Raw genomic sequence first — 10,438 nt, forward strand, 5'->3', positions numbered from 1 at the left:
GTCACGTAAAGGTGCAACCTTTACGTGCATGCAACCCATATCAAGCCTCAAATGGAGAAATATCACTAGAAATGGCAACCTAGTCTCCAATTGCTTATTTGCTTGCAAAAAGCTAGAAGGTAGTGACTCTATGGACCTCTCAAGGTCCAGATCTGATATCATCAACACAAAGGGGACCTCATACTCACTAGATCTTATAAAAAAGGGAGGTAAAAACCCTAAAATCATGAAATCTATCATATCAATACGAAATAGAAGGGATTATACCTCCAGAGACAATATCTCAAGATGATTAGCTCCAATCCAAGCTCCCTTCACGTTCTAGATGGATCCTCTCTTCTTTCTCTAGCAAAAATCACCCCAAAATGAAGATTATAAGCCCTTTCTTGCACTCAAGCCTTCCTCACTCTCTCTAGGGTTTCTCTGGAACAAGGTGGCCTCAAATGACGGCCATAAGGGCCTTTAAATATGGCACAAGCCCCGGAAATTAGGGCTTCATTTAACAGCGAGGACTCGCCGAGTCCACGCATGGACTCGCCGAGTCCCTTCATTAAATCCAGGCTGGCAGAAGCGCGATTCCACTCGGCGAGTCTGAGCGCCTACTCGCCGATTCCCTTTCTAAAATTCAACAAAATACTTAAAATAAGATACCTGGGTATCCGGATGTTACAATTCTCCCCCACTAGAATCAGACTTCGCCCTCGAAGTCCTGCTCGGCAAACAACTCTGGATGCTGCTCCCGCATCTCCGACTCCAGCTCCCAGGTCAGCTCGGACCCCTTCCGATGTTGCCACTGGACCTGCACCAGTGACACCTCCTTGTTCCTCAGAACCTTGATCTTCCGATCCCGAATCGCGATTGGCCTCTCCGCATAATTGATGGGTTTTGCGCATTCTAACACTCCTAAGTGTACATGCAACCCTAAATACCTTGGATCTATGTTTTCTCTATTATACATGCAATTATGAACTTTCCAAGGTATTACCCTATCTAGCATACAATACTTGATACTTGGGTAATCAAATGGATAGAATACATACCTTTGTTTGATGTAGCTTGTCTCCATGAAGCTTGAGTGCCTAGTGCCCCAAGTGTGACACCTCAAATGGTTCACACAACACCAAATGCACATGGAATGACTTGAGAGAAATGGAACACTCCTTGAAATCGTCTAGCCCTCATATTCACACATTAGTGCACGATTTCTTGAGCCATGAGATTCTTTTATATGGTGGCTATTAGGGTTACACCATGTAACTCATAACTTTACCCATTCCTTATGCTCCATGGATTTTAACCTCCATGGAGTATCCATGGGTCACCCCATGGACTTAGTCCAACATAAGGAATCTTGGATCACAAGCCCACATATATAAGAATGAATGATTTACACAATCAACCCATGTATTTAATTAGTCTCCTTTTGATCACTTAATTAATTCCAAATTAATTCTTGATCAATACTAATTAAATAACCTTATTAATATATTAGAACTTATAATATATTAACCAACCTTAAGTGTTATTTCTCTCATTATAGTCTATCCAAATGCATGATGCCATGCAACCCAAATGGACCATGTCGGGTCGGGTCAAGTCTTACCAATTATAGTTATGGACTTAGACATTAATCCAACAATCTCCCACTTGGATAAGTCTAAAACTATTATTGCGTATGACTTCAGGAACCGATTAGCAATCGTAGCTCTCAAAAGCTTCTGTCGAACTCTGACCTTGTCGATGAACTCTGACCTTTGTCAATAACTTGTCCATTAGATAAGGGATCATATATTCCTCCATTCTAGATATCATATGGACTGAGACATGGATTATCAATCATTCTCTCTGTCCATTTGTTGTTTCCCGATTTCCGATTCATGATGACTGACTGATTGAACAAATCAAATCAGTCCTGGCTTGGCCAAGCACTCACATGTATCATCTTTAAATCATCGAGGGGCCCACAGATATCGCTTTTATCCCGAAGGTAAAAGGAATGGATAAACTTCGACTCATATGGCTTGTTCTACTACTTGTTGAATCATACACAAAGGCACGTTTTATAACATCGAGTTACCGAATGCGTTTTCGTGCAATCAATGTACAACCAACTCATAGTAACAACTCATATCGCTAGGTTTGAAGAATATAAGATATTATCGTCTCATGATCACTCGTGATAAAATCCATGAAGTGATTCAAATGAGCGTGGGTTGAATCCAATACTCAGAACTTATGAGCACTCATGAGTGTTGTAGCACCACTTTGTCCACCGACCTGGACCTCTACAAACCAACCCATGACAGTCTTGATTCATATCTACTTCCAACATATGACCGACTGTGGATGGTTTGAATAACTTAATCATTCAGGAAGAGCGACTTAGTTATTCTGGAAGTCAAAACATGCAAAGTGAAACACAAAAATAAATGAATCAAATATGGTATCAAACCCTATGAATATAAATAAACACTTTTATTTATCACCATACTGATTACTCATTATTCATTGTTTCGGTTTTATCAACTTTATACTTGAATTAAAAACACTAGTTGTCCCATGCTCCAAGCATGTACACTATGTTTTTCTTAAACAATAGCTTTGCCATACACCAAGTATGCACTCTATGTTTGTCTATGATCCTTACTTTGTGAAATAAACCAATTGAACATAATTTCAATGATTCTAATTTCACACTCCCAAATCCTTATCGAAAAATGTGAGAATTTCAAATTCCTATCATTTATCGAAATCTGTTTAGATTTTAAACTTATATGCACTGACCCTCCTGTAATGAATATGTACAAAGTCACAAAGACTTGTCAACAGTCATTATAAGGTATTCCAATGGAGATCAGCTCCATGGAAACTAAGTCTCATATTCAAAGTACATTGCTTTGGACATGCTTCTTGCATTAAGTTTTCTAATCTTACACGGATAACTTCCACCTATGGAGACAACTCCATATTCTCATTTTGACTATCACTTCTGAATAAGAGATGCCTCTTTTCAGAATATGTCAATATGGTCCTTCCAAAATTAGCACTATACTTCCAACTGTCCCTGAGCAACCAATCTTTGGTAAACCTCAGATTGTCCTCGACAATTGCTTAATCATTTTAGTCATATCCAATTCTAGACCTTTTCCCTTCTTAATGCCTCTAGGCATTTGGAAAAATTTAGAAATGACAAATATTATAGCACATGCAATCGATCCTGTACCCAAAGCAAATGGTACACGATTCATGATGTCTCACATAAAGACATGATTCTAGACCAGTCTTTTGCTACAATATTTTTATTTGCCATGTTTTCAAAATTTGACTATGAAGAGGGATGCCGTAATCATAATCAAATTTTGAGAATGCAATATATAAAATTTCCTTAAGTTGAACCAATCCAACATGAAATTCATATATATATTCTTGACTAAAGATGATTAAGGTCTCAATCTAAGCCTTTAGAACTGAAATGAAGTATATCCTCTCCCTTAATTATAGCAAAACAACTTTTTCAATCCCTGCAGCCTCACGAATTGAAACTTTTGTTTTCTATAATTAACATTGCTAACTTGCAACACTAACAATAATTATCATGCTCCCACTAACATGATGATTATTAGCATAACACTTATGCTCCCACTAGCTTTGACATGTACTCAGAAATCAGCTGGACTTCTAGAAATCAATACTTTATTGATTTCCTTACCAAAGTTCAGATTTCTGATACGAGATGCTTTGATAAAACTTTATCAAAATCATACACCTTTCCTTAGATAGCATGCATGTGTGTCTAAACAATTTCAGAACTATGAAAAGGGATGCCGTAATCATAGTCTCAATTGTTTAGACCTTTTGCCATCTGCTTCAAATCTACTTGGTGGAAGTGTTTCCTCACCATCATTTTCATGAATCGGAGAGAAACCTTATGACCCTTAGATTTTATGGTGTATGTGTTCTTATCCATGTGAATCATCAAAACCATAGTCACAAGACAAGGATAATGACAAATCCAAACTCATATGGACTGAACTTATGCAATCTTAACTTCTTGCCACCTGGCAGTACAGGGCCTGCCATTGCTTCCAAGTTGTTATGCAACCAATTGAGAACTTTCAGAACTCCTATGCAAAGCCAACTTTAACTGGAATGGGCACAGAATATGTCAACATGATAGGTTATAAACCTCAAGCCGTGTGCTAGTGAAGAACCTCAGGTTTTATTCTTGATTAGTTCTTGAAATTCTTTTTAGGATCTTTAAGACTCCCACTATCCTCTTGACATATAAGACTATCTTGCCAAATATTCAAGAGATAGTGCGGATTCTTTATCAAGACAAACACTTCACACAATTGGCCTTAGTTGGTCTTTGTTTAATCCAAAACATCACAACTTACCAACTTCAAATGTACAAGAGTAGGACACTTTTACTCTTACATTTGACAAGTGTTATAAACCTTTCTTTAAGATATGTCACTCAACTTATAGTCTTGGAGTATGACACTAAGACTTGTTTTGAAACGAAGTATGACTCATCTTCTTGATTTAACCATTTCAAAAATTCATGACTCCTCTTCTTAGTCATAATAATGCACTAAGATGACCTTTAGAGGACTAATTGTGATATGATTTCTAAATCATTAAGATGATCACAAACATGATACTAAAGTACTCTCCCATCTTTTCAGATTTGAGAAACTTTTATCTTTCTGCCTAATTTGATTCTTCCCATTCGTTCTGCCATACATTGAGACTTTTCCAATGTTTCAGAATTATACTTAAACTTGTAAGTAAAACCATATTTACTAAAATTTAGTAAATCATGACGAATAGTCTTAACGAGCTTTGTGGTGGACTTGACCAGTGCACAAGAATGTGTACTCGATCCCTTTAGTCCTTAACTTGACTCACACATACATGTGAACAAGTCTTAATTTTCCAATGTTTGAAAATTCTCATTCATCATACTATTCAACTTGCATGATTCCAAGTTTCTATCCAACTGAAGCCTTGGGAATGAGAATCTTTCCTTATTTGGTAAATTATGACACTACCACAAACGAAAGAATCAAGCCCATTTTTTTTTTCAAATATTGCTATCAATGGAATCATATAAACAACCATTTTTCACAAATGCCACTTGTAAGGATATTTAAAATAAATATAAAATTAAAAACTTTTATTTTATTTCAAAACTTTGCGGAAAAAACTTATCCTTATGGTGCAAATGCATACGGAAAAACTTGTTGTTATCTATTCCTAAGCAATATATCATAACTCCTAAGTAACAGCTTCAAAATTCTGATGCGATCGAAATCCACCTACGCGATCAGAATCAGCATATACTTCCTTTAAGCTTTCTCTCTATTCTTTGATTCTTAAAACATCAACATGTGACCCAGTCACATCATGTAATGAGGATCTTAGAATAGAAACTTAACAGAGTTAGATAATGGGCTCTACCGGAAGTAGAGTCAGACTTATTGACTTTAACATCCTTAGGTAAACTTGGCAGCTTTGCAATCAACGCCCCTTCCTTTGGCAAAATAAACATATGGACCCTTTGGTAATGGGACTATCTCAGACTTAGCCTTTCTCCTTACCATTTGGTCAACCGGGTTGACTATGGCCAATCCCTTTCCATTGGGAAGAGAATGTTTTTTCTGGATTTCCAGTGTCACCACTGTCACTGTCCATAAAGTTTTTGGGAAGTTGATCTTCTAATCAAATTTGCTTTACTATCGTTCCAAATCATTGCTGATTCAGCAGCACCAAGCAAATAGATATGATCATTAAGGTTCATGTCATAGTCTGTTTCATAGTAGTCCCAAAGGAACTCACTATGTGACTTAGAAAGTGATTGAACATCCAACTTTCTCAAGACTTTGACACCCAACTCTCCCATCTTGTCAATATGTGACTTCATCTCTAAGATGTGATCACACATAGACCTTGCTTGCCATTAGGGCTTGAGTGAACTTGAACTTGTGGGTTAGGGAGAATAATTGGAGGAGGTGGAGGAAGAGAAGTTCCAAGAGATTTGGGAAGATCATAGATGTCTGAACTAGACATCTTTTGGGAGATATTCAAGATAGTTGATCTAAAGTCCTTAATATAACACCCAATATGAAATATTAAGGCTAGGATCTAACAACCTATTTATAACTGGAAGAGGGATGCCGTAATCCGAGTTATAAAATAGTTGAAGGTAGGTAAATGACGATTTACCAATTTCCACCATGAAAAACGAAATAATGTAATTAGGTTTTTAATTGGATTTGAAACTCCTAGATCTTTTGAGATTCATTGAACTTTTCAATGGCATGTTTCAATCTCGAGTGTGCCCTTCAGGTTTTGTGACTGGGATGCCGAGGATCACAAAACAAGGTGTGAAGTAACCATGCAAATATACTTGGTACCCTTAATATTTACCCCTCAATCGATGTGCCGGTTAACCACACGAGCTCCACCGATACTATGATAAATATTAAGTTACCCTTTGCCTACTTTGTTAAATCCAGGTTAGTGTGCCGGTTAACCACACACGCTCCACTAACGGTTTAAACAAAGTGCAAAGTGTAATTTCATGGATTAGCACCTTATTCACATTTTCCTAAGTAACTAAGATTGGGAATTTATAAGTGTTTAGTTACTTAGTATTTATCATTAATACTTTTAATGAAGGGAGAATTATAGTCCTTGTCCTACCCGTTCGGCTAAAGACCCTCCACCAGTCAAGGAAGCGGTGGGTGAGAGTGGACACCCATTAAACTGCCATTTTATAGGCAGTAACCTTATACCCCCCTTATAGACCGGCTTCGTGAATGAGGCCTACTAACGGTAAGACTGACTTGCTCTTACACATATATTTATTATTAACTTATAATACTATAAAGTATAAGGGTTGAATTTTAACTTTTAAAATTCTAAGGGCTAACTTGGAATTAAAGTATTCATGGGGAAAACTTTACAAATTCCAAACTTGAGGGCAAGTTTTGAAAATATTCAAAACTAATTAATTCCATAACTTATGTGTTTAAAGTAGTTTTAATTAAAAAAAACTCTTCAAGTTCCATAACTTGAGGACAAGTTATGGAAGACTTTAAACTAATAAAAGAATGTAACTTTTCTTTATTTTTGTAACTTATGGAACTAATTAAGGTTACACATTTTATCATTTAATGAAGTGACTCTTGAACCTCCATAACTTGAGGACAAGTTATGGAGTCATAAAACCATTTAATGAGGACAAGACTCTTCATTTTTGTAACCATTGCCATCTTTTTATGAGTTTTATGAAACTTAAATGTGACTTTTCATATAACTTGAGGACAAGTTACAAAAACACATTTTAGAATCAACTCTTAGATTAAAATGGATTGAAAACACATAATCAATTAACTTTTCTATTAATCTAATAAACTCATATGAACAAAGATAATTCACATCAAATTTTTTTCAAATAATTAGCATAACTTTTAAACTAATACAATTCGATTTTTCAGCTAATTTTGCAAGTATAACAAGAAAACAAGCCTTGGCTCTGATACCACTGATAGGTTTTGCGCATTCTAACACTCCTAAGTGTACATGCAACCCTAAATACCTTGGATCTATGTTTTCTCTATTATACATGCAATTATGAACTTTCCAAGGTATTACCCTATCTAGCATACAATACTTGATACTTGGGTAATCAAATGGATATAATACATACCTTTGTTTGATGTAGCTTGTCTCCATGAAGCTTAAGTGCCTAGTGCCCCAAGTGTGACACCTCAAATGGTTCACACAACACCAAATGCACATGGAATGACTTGAGAGAAATGGAACACTCCTTGAAATCGTCTAGCCCTCATATTCACACATTAGTGCACGATTTCTTGAGCCATGGGATTCTTTTATATGGTGGCTATTAGGGTTACACCATGTAACTCATAACTTTACCCATTCCTTATGCTCCATGGATTTTAACCTCCATGGAGTATCCATGGGTCACCCCATGGACTTAGTCCAACATAAGGAATCTTGGATCACAAGCCCACATATATAAGAATGAATGATTTACACAATCAACCCATGTATTTATTTAGTCTCCTTTTGATCACTTAATTAATTCCAAATTAATTCTTGATCAATACTAATTAAATAACCTTATTAATATATTAGAACTTATAATATATTAACCAACCTTAAGTGTTATTTCTCTCATTATAGTCTATCCAAATGCATGATGCCATGCAACCCAAATGGACCATGCCGGGTCGGGTCAAGTCTTACCAATTATAGTTATGGACTTAGACATTAATCCAACAATAATTCAGGCTCACATCCACCTGAATATCCTCCAGTGGCACCACTGCCGACTCATCGGCTATACACTTCCTCAACTGAGACACGTGGAAGGTATCATGAATCTGGCTCAACTCCGCAGGTAGCTCCAACCGATATGCTACCCTGCCCACCCTCGCGGTCACCCTGAACGGACCGATGCACCGGGGCCCCAGCTTGCCCCTCTTCCTGAATCGGATCACTCCTTTCCAAGGAGATACCTTCAGGAGTACGAAGTCTCCCACCTGGAACTCAAGATCGGATCGTCGCCTATCCGCGTAACTCTTCTGACGACTCTGGGCCGCCAGTAACCTCTGTCTAACCTGCTGTATCTGCTCTGTCGTCCGAAGCACTATCTTAGTGCTACCCATCACACGCTGCCCTACCTCTCCCCAGCAAATGGGAGTCCGACACCTCCTCCCATACAACAACTCGAAGGGAGGCATACCAATACTCGAATGGTGGCTGTTGTTGTAGGAAAACTCAGCCAACGGCAGATACGTGTCCCAACTTCCTCCAAAGTATAACACACATGCTCGGAGCATGTCCTCGAGCGTTTGAATCGTCCGCTCACTCTGTCCATCCGTCTGGGGGTGGTAGGCGGTACTGAAATGCAATCTCGTACCCAACTCCTCGTGGAACTTCTTCCAGAACCTGGAAGTGAAACGTACATCTCGATCTGACACAATCGAGATCGGTACTCCATGACGCGATACCACCTCCCGCACATACGACTCTGCCAACCTCTCAGCAGAAGAGCTCTCACTGATGGCAAGAAAATGCGCGCTCTTCGTCAGCCGATCGACGATCACCCAAATTGCATCGACACCCCTCGCGGTCCTCGACAATTTGGTGATGAAATCCATGGAAATATGTTCCCACTGTTGGATTAATGTCTAAGTCCATAACTATAATTGGTAAGACTTGACCCGACCCGACATGGTCCATTTGGGTTGCATGGCATCATGGATTTGGATAGACTATAATGAGAGAAATAACACTTAAGGTTGGTTAATATATTATAAGTTCTAATATATTAATAAGGTTATTTAATTAGTATTGATCAAGAATTAATTTGGAATTAATTAAGTGATCAAAAGGAGACTAATTAAATATATGGGTTGATTGTGTAAATCATTCATTATTATATATGTGGGCTTGTGATCCAAGATTCCTTATGTTGGACTAAGTCCATGGGGTGACCCATGGATACTCCATGGAAGTTAAAATCCATGGAGCATAAGGAATGGGTAAAGTTATGAGTTACATGGTGTAACCCTAATAGCCACCATATAAAAGAATCCCATGGCTCAAGAAATCATGCACTAATGTGTGAGTGTGAGGGCTAGACGATTTCAAGGAGTGTTCAAGTTTTTCTCAAGTTATTCCAAGTGTATTTGGTGTTGTGTGAACCATTTGAGGTGTCACACTTGGGGCACTAGGCACTCAAGCTTCATGAAGACATTCTACATCAAAGAGGTATGTATTCTATCTTGTTATATTTATTATTTTGTATGCTAGATTAGGATAATACCTTGGATGTTCATAATTGTATGTATAATAGAGAAAACATAGATCCAAGGTATTTAGGGTTGCATGTACACTTAGGAGTGTTAGAATGCTCATAACCTAACAGTGGTATCAGAGCCTAGGCTTGTTTTCTTGTTATACTTGCAAAAGTAGCTGAAAAATCGAGTTGGATGCATATATTCGATTGTTTTGGCTGGAATTGGACTAGGAACATTACCCTAAGATGTTTTTGGACTTATAAACTTGTTTTTGATGTGGTAATGTTCATGCTAATCTAATTTCTAAGATAATTGTCATAATTTCAAGATTTGTATTAGTTTGTATGTTCTTGCTAATTTCTTGAAGATTGATGATTTGAATTATCTTGTTCTTATGAGGTTCTTAGATTAATAGAAAAGTTGTGTGAAATAGTTGTTTTCAATCCATTTTAATCTAAGAGTTGATTCCAAAGTGTGTTTTTGTAACTTGTCCTCAAGTTATATGAAAAGTCACATTTAAGAATCATAAAACTCATAAAAGTTGGCAAAGGTTACAAAATGAAGAGTCTAGTTCTAATTAAATGGTTTTATGACTCCAT

Source organism: Lactuca virosa, chromosome 3, assembly GCF_052849685.1.
Source record: "Lactuca virosa cultivar CGN04683 chromosome 3, Lactuca_virosa_CGN04683_v6, whole genome shotgun sequence".
Taxonomy (NCBI): Eukaryota; Viridiplantae; Streptophyta; class Magnoliopsida; order Asterales; family Asteraceae; genus Lactuca; species Lactuca virosa.